This window comes from Emydura macquarii, unplaced genomic scaffold (genome assembly GCF_026122565.2).
Source record: "Emydura macquarii macquarii isolate MOO-44397 ecotype Brisbane River unplaced genomic scaffold, CSIRO-AGI_Emac_v2 contig_450, whole genome shotgun sequence".
Taxonomy (NCBI): Eukaryota; Metazoa; Chordata; order Testudines; family Chelidae; genus Emydura; species Emydura macquarii.
Genome location: NW_027130587.1, coordinates 2,648,174 through 2,657,981, shown reverse-complemented (window position 1 = coordinate 2,657,981; position 9,808 = coordinate 2,648,174).

Sequence of the window (9,808 nt, the reverse complement as noted above, 5' to 3'; positions counted from 1 at the left end):
GAATGGGAAATTAGGGAAATGAAAATGACTTGAACACCATCCAGGGGATGCCAGTCGGGCGCCCTAGCTGCAGGGGAGATGTTACAGATGCAGTGTCTTTGGGGATCACATTGCATTGAGTGTATGAATGGTTTACGGATCACTGTGGGCCGGGGACTGCAGGCAGCCCCAGGCAGCAGGAAAGCCACACCTTTACCAGGAGCTAAGAACTGGGGGCGTGATTAAGGTGACTCACTCCAGAGACATGCCGCCCTCTGGGGAGCCGTGATAGACTGGTTCAAGCTGGGTTTTCCCAGGACCAACAGACGAAGAAGGGTCTTTGGGCGTAAGAAGGCTGAGTTTAAAATGACTCTTTTGAATCCAGCAAACAGCTGGGATCTTCTGTCCAGGGGTCCCCCAGCCCTGGTGGAAGGGTTGAAAAGACTTTGGCCCACTAGAGCACCCTAAGACTGAAGGGTGACCTCTCGTAAGCGTGCCGATAGGACTCTATTGTTTCTGCTGTGTTCTCGGTAATGCTTTTACCTGAGGGCTGAATGCAGCTGGCTTTGGGAAGGCTGGCTGGGAAGTGCCGTACGTGGTCTTAGCCTGGAGAAAGAGTTAACCGCAGGTGCTGGGCGCCGCTCAGACCAGCTGGGAAATCACAGTGAGGTGCAGAAGGACTGCAAGCCTGAACCCCTGGGCTGGAAGGAGAGAGACGCGAGTCTCCACCCAAGAGAGGTGATGGCCGGGTGCCTGAAATGGGTGCCCTCGAAGAAGACCAGGAGGGAGATCAAAAGTCCTGAACGTGTCAAGACTAGAAGAGGTTGGCTATGGGGGTGTGACGGCCGCGATCTTGGCTCTCACCCTGAGAGCTAAAGACAGGACTCTCTAGCTAGGGCTGTACCAGACTCTCAGCCTCTGGCCACGAAGGGGGACGCAACGCACCCTGCCCGGAGCATTTCCTGAGCTCTGTGCCATGCTGTGGTCCCTGGGTGGTGGCAAGGCCCGGTGCTGCCATGCTATTTAATTTCCCCCCGACCCAATCGATGCTGTTTCTTTCCCTCTCAGCTCAGGCAAGGTGCCTGGTTTATTACCAGGAAGAGACCCGCCCCGGGGGGGTTTTCCTCCAAGCTGTGATGGCCTCATTACTTGTGCATCTAATGGCTGCGAATGAATCATAAAACACAGGCCTAATTTCCATCAGTGGCTCTCAAATGGCTGTCATGGCTCCCCAGTCTCCACTCGGAGGAGACAAGGAGGCCGGCTGAGTGAGGGCCGGGCGGGGGGGGGGGGGGGAGGGGTGCCCGGGGGAGACTCAGAATGATCTTGATTCACTATGCCAAGGCTCCTTGTTGGGACGGGCGGCATCTCATGGGCACCAGGCCCGTGGCAAGGACTTGGACAGATCCTTGTGCTTCTCTTCCAGTCCCTGCACCGGCCATTTCTCCGAGTCCTTCCAGCGAGGGGGGCCCGTGTAGAACACATCCTCGCCCTACGATGCGGCGAGGCCTGGTGCGCCGATCTTGGTGATTGGAGAGAGAAATTCTCCTCGGGTGCCAGCCCTGGCTTCCCCTGCAGCTCCCACACGCTCCTCTCCCCTCGGTGCTCCCCAGCCCTGCCCCACACAACCCACAGGCCGGTCCTTCCCTCAGCAGCTGGCCCTCCCCAGTGGCTGCCGTCTCTCCCCGCTCCCCTGAGTGGAAGGACCCAGCCATCAATGGACCAGGCACTAAATCTTCCTGGTTCCTTCCAGCCCTGCCCGTGCGCTCCACCCCAAGCGTTCCTGGCTGTATCCTCTGGGGCAGGATTTTAGCCCCCCAGCGCTGCGTCTGTGTTCAGTCCATGGCCAGGTCGCCCCACACAGCCAGTGGAGAGCAGCTCCGTGCCATTAGCGGCTCGTCTGTGATTCAAATTTAATCGGGGCTGCCGGCCCGCTGGGAAGACGATTTACCGCCATCCATTTTTAAAGAGCTCATGAAACATTCATCATGATTGTCACTTTTGGGGGGAAATATTTTGCCCATCCTTTTAGTGTGTGCAAAGTGCTTTAACCCCTTCAGCTCACCCCGGGTCGGAGGCTGGGAGGGGAACCACACTTACGTCTACACTGTGAGAAAAGACCCTCCCGCTTTGCGGGGTCACGGCTACACCACAATCTGGTAACCCTGCAGTCCGGCCCTGCCAGCCTGAGTCAGCAGCAGCCCCGGGCCTTTTATTGCACCGTAGAGCTACGCTTAGGGTCTCTTAGCTGTGACCATGACCACATTGGAAAGCCCACAGCTGGATGGACGGAGGGCTGGAAGGGCTCCGGTGGACACCAAGGCTCCTGCGTTTGAAAGAGTGCAAACCCCAGGGTGATCCTGGCACTCAGGGAGCTAGATGACGGGTGGCATTGGCTACAGGTGGGCGCTTTCGTGTTAGCTTCCCTGGCAAAGCTCTGCCAATGCAGCACAATTCTGAGCTATGACATTCCAGGATATGCCGGTGCTGGGCCCCACACGTCCTTCTGCCAATGCACCCCAAGCTTAATCTTCAGCACCCCGGATATACCAGTGCTGGGCCCCCCCAGAGCTCTGCCAGCGCACCCCAGCTCTGAGTGCTGGACCCCCACATACTTGTGCCCAGGCACCTCAGTTCTCCCTGCAGCACCTCCTGCCGAGCCAAGCCTGGCCAGCCATGCTCACTGCACCTCGACTGTGGCCTGCAGCCACACTTGCTAATTCAGTCCTGCTTACTCGCTCCCACACACAGCTTTCCCAATGCACCTTCCTCCTGCCCCACGGCCCCCACCCTCCAGGGGTCCATTCCTGGGTCTGTCTGGAGCAGGCCCTGCCCGTTAAGGTGACTGTCTGGGAATTCAGTGGGTCCTGGGATATTACTTTATGATCTCCTTGGGTGAACCCCACTTAAGTCTCAGGTCTCCAGCTATCACTGTTCGGGGGGTGGAGTCCCATGGCCTCTCCCCCCAGCCTGCAGCCCCCTGCAATTCACTGTGCGCTGACCTCTGCAGGGCTGAGTTCAGTTCAGCTCTCGCTGGGGCAGTGAGTGGCTTGATCAGCAACCAGCCAGCATCCATGAAAGCAAAGTGCTATTTATCCTGAACAAAAGCATTGCGGAGGGCACGGATCTCATAAACCTACATGCATGCTAAGCTTGCCAGGTGGTTACCCCATCTTCCACACGCAGATACTTCAGGTCATCCTACCCTGGGCTTGATTCTGGGGCTCACGCCTTCTCCATTCACTGATGGTGTCTCACGTGCCTGGCCTCAGCTCGGGGGTGTTATTTTATACACTTTCAAGTCCTTTGTCTTCTTAGGCCTTTGAACCAGGTCAAACCAACATTTGTGAATCTTCGCTGCATTGTCTCAGGATTGGGGTGTGGAGGGGCGCCTGCCCTGCAGTGGCCTGGAAAGGGTTAAGAGGGCCCTTGGAGAGGCTGCCCGAAAGGTAGCCAATAGGAAGGGGCTGCATGGCAGCCAATCAGGGCCCAGGAGGCTGGTATAAAAGGGAGCTGCAGAGCACTGCAAGGAAAGTATCTCCCAGGAGCTAGAAGAGAGAGGCCTGTCAGCAGCCTGGACAGAGCAGTGGCTGGCTGGGACTCAGCTGAGCCAAGTGCCCTGAAGCCTGGTGGAGAAGGCGCTGGGGCTGCAGGGAAGTGGCCCAGGGAAATCTGCTCCCCTGCCCTGATCACCTGTGGAGTGCTGGCTGGACTGCGGTGGACTGCAGAATCCCCTGGAAGGGGCGGACTATGACTCAGCCGGAGGCCAAGTCACCAGAAGTCCCAAGTCTGTTCCACTCAAGCAAGTCACGTCACTGCCCCATGCCTCGGTTTCCACAGCTGTGAAAAAGAGCGAGCGCTAGGGCCCCCTCCTAGCAGCGCGATGGAAGCTAGCTTGCAGCACTGCATGCAGTGTGCTGAGTATTGGTTTGCCTCCCGGAGGGGGAGGCACAGACGGGAAGCTCCTGGGAAAGCTGGCTGGATAATTGGATTTTAATTTAAATGAGATCAGTGAGGAAGATACAGGCCTGTACGTGCCAAATCCCAGGGCAAGATGTGGGGAGAAGACGCCAGGGGAGCTGGGTGCCCAGCTCTGTGCCCAGTGGGGGGGGGCATCGCAGAAGTGGCTGGACAGGTCTCTGGTGTCCCAGGTGCCAGCCTGACCCTGCGGGACCATCCGGCTGCATTCTCTGACCGCATTAGGCGCCAGGGCCTGCAGCCTGACGAAGACTCCTGCAGCTCCTTCCTCAGCAGGGGGATGGTAGGGTGGGCACCCCAGGGTGCGGGACTGCGTAGTGCCCTCCTGCACCATGGCACGGCTGGCAGTGTAGACATGGGGGCAGGGGGTTTCCTAGTGCCCCCCCCCTCCCCTCGTCACTGGATCGAACCCAAAGGGAACTTTTTTGAACATTTTTGGCAAATCGGATAGTCCAAAAAATGTCGAGTCCAGTTGAAACAAAACATTGGGTTGAGCCCAGTGGTTCCCCTGTCCAGCTGGGGTCTGCGAGAGTCAGGTTCGATTCCCCTCCTGCCTGATGTGGAGAAGGGGTTTAAATGTGCATTTCCCACACAGCAAGAGAGGGAGTTATTGGGCATTATAACATGCATCTCTCTTGCTGAAGCGGTTCTCCTTCGTATACATTGTTAAAGGGATTGATGCAAAGACTTGAGTTTAGACCTCTCACACCCCAATTAGAAGGCTGTAGCATCTTCTCACTCCTGTTCCATTGCCCAACGTCTATCCATCGTCGTCATGCATTATGGAGGGACTGGATGCTAAAACGTAGCTAGTACTGTCTCCCGTTGGCTTTGCTTCTGCTGAGACCAGTTATCTTCCAGCAGCCCTCTTCACTGTCAAATCCAGCCATCAGGGTGAATTATTCATTCTACAGACGGAATAAGGAGCGGGATTAGCAACATCGCTGCTGAACTAGTCCTATGGAGTGACCTCTACCCACCTCTCCAACAGGGGCTGAAAAGGAGCCGTTTCCTTTGATGTACGACTGGGGGAGAGATGAATTGTATGCATTTCCAAGCATTTTAGAGCTACAGGCCAGGGAAAATGTGTCATGTTCCAGAACCTTAAAATAAGATATAACTTTATGTACACCCATAATTCAGAAACCGCTTCAGTTGAAGACCCATAGACTTTAAATATGTTTAATTCTACCAGAAAACTAGTGCACATAAGCTGAACTTTTGGTTCTGTGAGATGCTGGAGCAAGTACAAGGTTTTATTTTCCTGGCTTACACAGGATTATTCTTTTCAAACTTTGACAACAGCCGCATAACGTTTTAACTGGAGCGCCGGCAGTTGGGAAAAACAGGCAGCGTGGTCTAGTAGGTAAAGCAGTGAGACCTGGGTTCTATTCCTGACTCTGTCATTGACCTTCTGGGTGACCCTGAGTCAGTCACTTCCCCACTCCGTGACTCAGTTTCCCCACTGGTAAAATGGGGGTAATGGTACTAATTAGAGCTGGTTGAAAAATGGTAAATATTTTCCATGAAAAAATTGAAAATAAATTATATAATTGTCATTTCTTTCCCAACATTTTCCACTGAATCCTTGGGTTTTTCATCCCAATGAAATGAAAACTGTGATTTCAGGCAGACGAAAGAGATCATTTGTTTTCTTTTTATTCTTCTTCCTCCACCCCGCACCCTTTCTTTTCTCTGGAAAAGGGAGAGAAATAGGCAGAAAACCCTCAAAAAACCCAAACCACAAAACCTGAGAGACCTCCTGTGCCCCAAATTTGGAACAGTACAGCTCTTTGTGAAAAACAGTTAATCTTTTCCATCCAAAACTTTCATCCAGATCTAACACTGCCCTGCTTTTGTCGAGTGCTTCGAGATCCACTGCTCCAAAGCACTGACACATCTACATGAGCAGATTATTACTAGGTATAAACCTTGCACCCTCCTCAAACAAAGTCAGAGCGGCCTGAAAATTGGTAGGTTGGATCAGGGGCCAGGGTTGACTTTGTAAGGGAAACCTGAAGATGTTTCATCAACGGATTCCTGAGACAGGGCACCTTAAAACCAAGCTGCTTTCCAGCTTGCAATAGTCTTCCCGCAGGAGCAGCTCTCCCAGGCTCCCCTCGCTGCGATCTCACACATGGGACCACAGAGACAGTCTGGAATTTAAAGGGTGCGGTGTAACTAGTCCTCCTTTCCGGGCGGTGCAGCCTGGAATGGTAAAAGGCCCAGCACCCACGCCTGGGGCGGGCTCCTGGCTCCATGCTGCAGCTCTGGAATGGAGGCGTGATAATACCAGGGCTGGCTGGGAAATAATTCTACTTAGCAAACCGATTTTGAGGTTGGGGTGTCTTGGGATGCAGAACAAGCCCAATGTTGGCATTCGTCATGAAAAAACAGAGAGCGCGCGCCCCCTCCAGAATAGCCAAGAGCAAGACCCAGGCTAGGGCAGAGGTCTGCAAACTGGGGGGTGCCCCTCTAGAGGGTGGGGAGGAATGTTGGGGGGGGGGCGCAGCAGGGCCCAGGCCAGCCTCTCCCCCGAGCTCTGCTCTGGCTCCACCCTCTGCCGCTGCAGCCACCCCCGGCCGCCACCGCCCCCGACTGGGGCCACAGCCACCATGGCCCAGCCGCAGCCCCCAGCCCCAACCGTGGCCCCTCTCCCAGCCCCAGCCAGGGAGAGTAGGGGGGCATGGGCTGGGGCCTAGAGCGACCAGATGTCCCGATTTTATAGGGACACTCCTGATATTTGGGGTTTTGTCTAATATAGGCCCCCATTATCCCCCACACCCTGTCCCAATTTCTCACGCTTGCTATCTGGTCACCCTGGCTTTGGCTGATTTGGGGCCTGGACCTAGCGTTCCCACATCCTGGGAGGTGCCCCCCCCCTCCCCTGGAGAGTCTGTCTGTCTGTCTCTCAAGATCTCCTGCTGGAGCTGTTTGACTTTGTATGGCTGATCGGCTGCTCATTGGGGCAGAGAGCAACGCCGAGTGACTCTGCGGCCGGTGGGGTACGCGGGTTCGTCTCCCTGGCCTTACACCCTGGGTCTCTCAGGTGCCAGGTAAACACGGTGCCCGCTGGGGGGAAGCTGCTCTTCTCTCTCTGTGCTTTTGAGCCGGCTCCAAGAAACCTTTCCCCATGCAAACGGCATTGAAACCAAAACCTTTCCTCGAAAAGGCTCGGATTCAATCTCTTGGTGTTTTCTGCTGGGGAAAAAAAAACCCCGAAACATTTGGTGGCAAAGCTCTGGGCCGGCTCTAAATAGCAGGGCCCCACGGAGCACGGGAAACCTGAACGCAGCCTCGCAGAGAGGAGACAGAAGCCAAACCCCTGGAGACACCCCCTGGATTCGGGGCACCCCAGCCTCTGTGGCGTGGGCTCATCTCGAAGGAGATGCTGGCCTCTGCTGCGCAGTGGGGGTCGAGCGGCCAGGCCCCGGCGGTGCTGTTAGACCAGCTGCGTGCGCCCAGAGGGAGCATCAATAAATCCCGTGTCTCTGACTGCAATAACCCTATTAGGCTGACTAATCTGCTAGCAACCCCATGGCCGCGGGGCCTCCAGAGCCAGCCATTCCCTCCCCGGCTCTCCTGCCGCGGCCCCCCTGTAATGGAATTTAGATCCTTTCCTAGGGCAGGCCGCAATGGGCTTTGATGGACATTGATCTCAGCGAAGCCAGCTCCCCTCAGCCACCCTGGAGCCTGCAGGACAGCCAGGGAAATCATATTTCAGCAGCTCAGCGCCAGCGCCCCAGCTCACACCTGACCTACTGCCCCAACTCACACAGCTGTGGGGTCCTGAGGGAGGGGCACTAGGGCAGACCCCAGGAGTTAGGGGGTGAAGGGTTATGGGGGCCACTAGAGCAGACCCCTGGAGCTAGGCATGGGGGGGCTATGGGAGAGGGGCACTGGGGCAATTGATCCCTTTTGGAAAATGCTTCCCTGTCCCATCCTGTCTGAGGCAGGGCCTAGCCAGGACCATGGCTGCACCTGCTCTTGCTGTCTGTAACCCAGGGTGCAGAGATGCTCTCTCTGCCGTGGCCACCACACTCCAGCTCTGGTTCTTCTCCTTCTATGGGGTTGCAGCCCAGAGTCCATTTCCGGACGGGACAGCAATCCCGGTCAGGTTCTCCTCTCCACGGCCGTTGCCTTGACAGACCGAGTTCATCTTCTCCGTGACACTGCTGGAGACTTTGTTATCCACTGACATGCGCTGAGGCGCCGGTCCCAGCTGCGCGCAGGTTTCTAGTCTGCCCCTGGAAGCAGCCCAGTCTCACCGAGCAGACGGAGTCACCGCCTGCGGGGGCCAATTTCCACACGCCACGGCCCTGCTGGCGCCTAACAGAAAGAGAATCCACTCGGAAACACTTGGGCTGCCGTGCCGCGTACAGTCTGTGGCATGTTCCACCAGGGAGATCTGCAGAAAACGCAGGGCCCTTGTTCCTCACGCATCCACTGGCTCCTGTCACTCATTCCCCAGGATGTTGGGATCCCGGCTCCAGCTCTGGTACCTGTCCTTTGGGCCACAGGAACAGCCAGCAGGAGCTGGAGGAAAGCACTCTCTTTGGAGCCTCCCGAAGGGTCTGGTTTGAGCGGCGGATGGAGGTTTCTCGCGCGTAGCATCAAATCTCCCAGCCAGGGCAGTGAGGTGCATGGAGGTGATGGGCCCAGCGCTGGCGGGGGCTGAGTGAGGAGGATGGAGGGGTGTTGTCCGAGGGACTAGCCCTGTACACGTGCCAATGGGAGAAAAGAAAGAGCTGCAGAATGGGAAGAACAATCCTTTGGCTTTGGTCCCATTAGAAAGGTCCCAGCTTTGACATATGAACTGTTGACCAGCCACTGAGAAATGCCTTCTGCTCTGGAAAGGTGGAGGCACATGGGGATGATTTCCTGCCCTCGTACAGTTAATCGCCCGCCCAGAAGAGGTGGGATTCGTCAGCCAGTGCAAATCGTTCCATTGCTATAACACCCTGACCTTCCATCTCCAACCTCCTTCAATGGGGCCATGAGGGATCTGCCCAGCCACTAGACAACACAGCTTTTCTGACTGCCGGGGCCACCCCCTGGGCACAGGCCTGTGGAGCCTGTGGTCTGCCCCTTCTCCTTCAGTCTCACCATCGGCAAGAATCAATGGGCCTGCTGGCCTCGAGGAGGGAAGATGGTCTCATGGTTGAACCATGAGATGGGGGCTCAGGGGAGACAGGTACAATCCTGTGACTACGGGCAAGTCATGGGATCTTTCTGGGTCAAATCCAGCCCTGCCCAAGTCTTCCACCCTCCAAAGAGCATTTAACTAGGGCCGAAGTGGGGCACTGCCTGGGGGGCATTCCATCTAGAGAGGTCCCCTGCCTGGTCATGGTGTGGTGAGGCGCTCAGACTAGGGAGATGGGGAGCCTCTACATAGACATGGAGATTTTAGGAGATGGTGAGGCAAAAGGGAATATCTCCTCCCTTGGTCAACATATGTCCTCTGCCCTGGTTGGGGGAATAAAGCATGTGTTTATATGTCCGGCTGCGATGACTGAGCTGCATATGGTGGTGCGATGGGACCGTTGTCTGAGCCGGGACTGAACCATCAGCAGATTGGCCACAAGGCTGTGTGGGTCCATTTACACTTGAGAAAAAGGTTCGCTCTCTGAGTGTGGACAAGGGAATATGTAGCTTTCATCCAGGTTAGCAGGTGGAGGGAGAGCCTAGAGTTTACTACATTTAAAAGGCATGATTGGCTTCCCTGGATCTGGAGGTATAAAGAGAAAACCCTACCGATGGTCCTGCTTTTAGCAGGGGGTTGGACTAGATGACCTCCTGAGATCCCTTCCAACCCTCATCTTCTAGGATGTGAATGGGAGCCTGTTGAAAG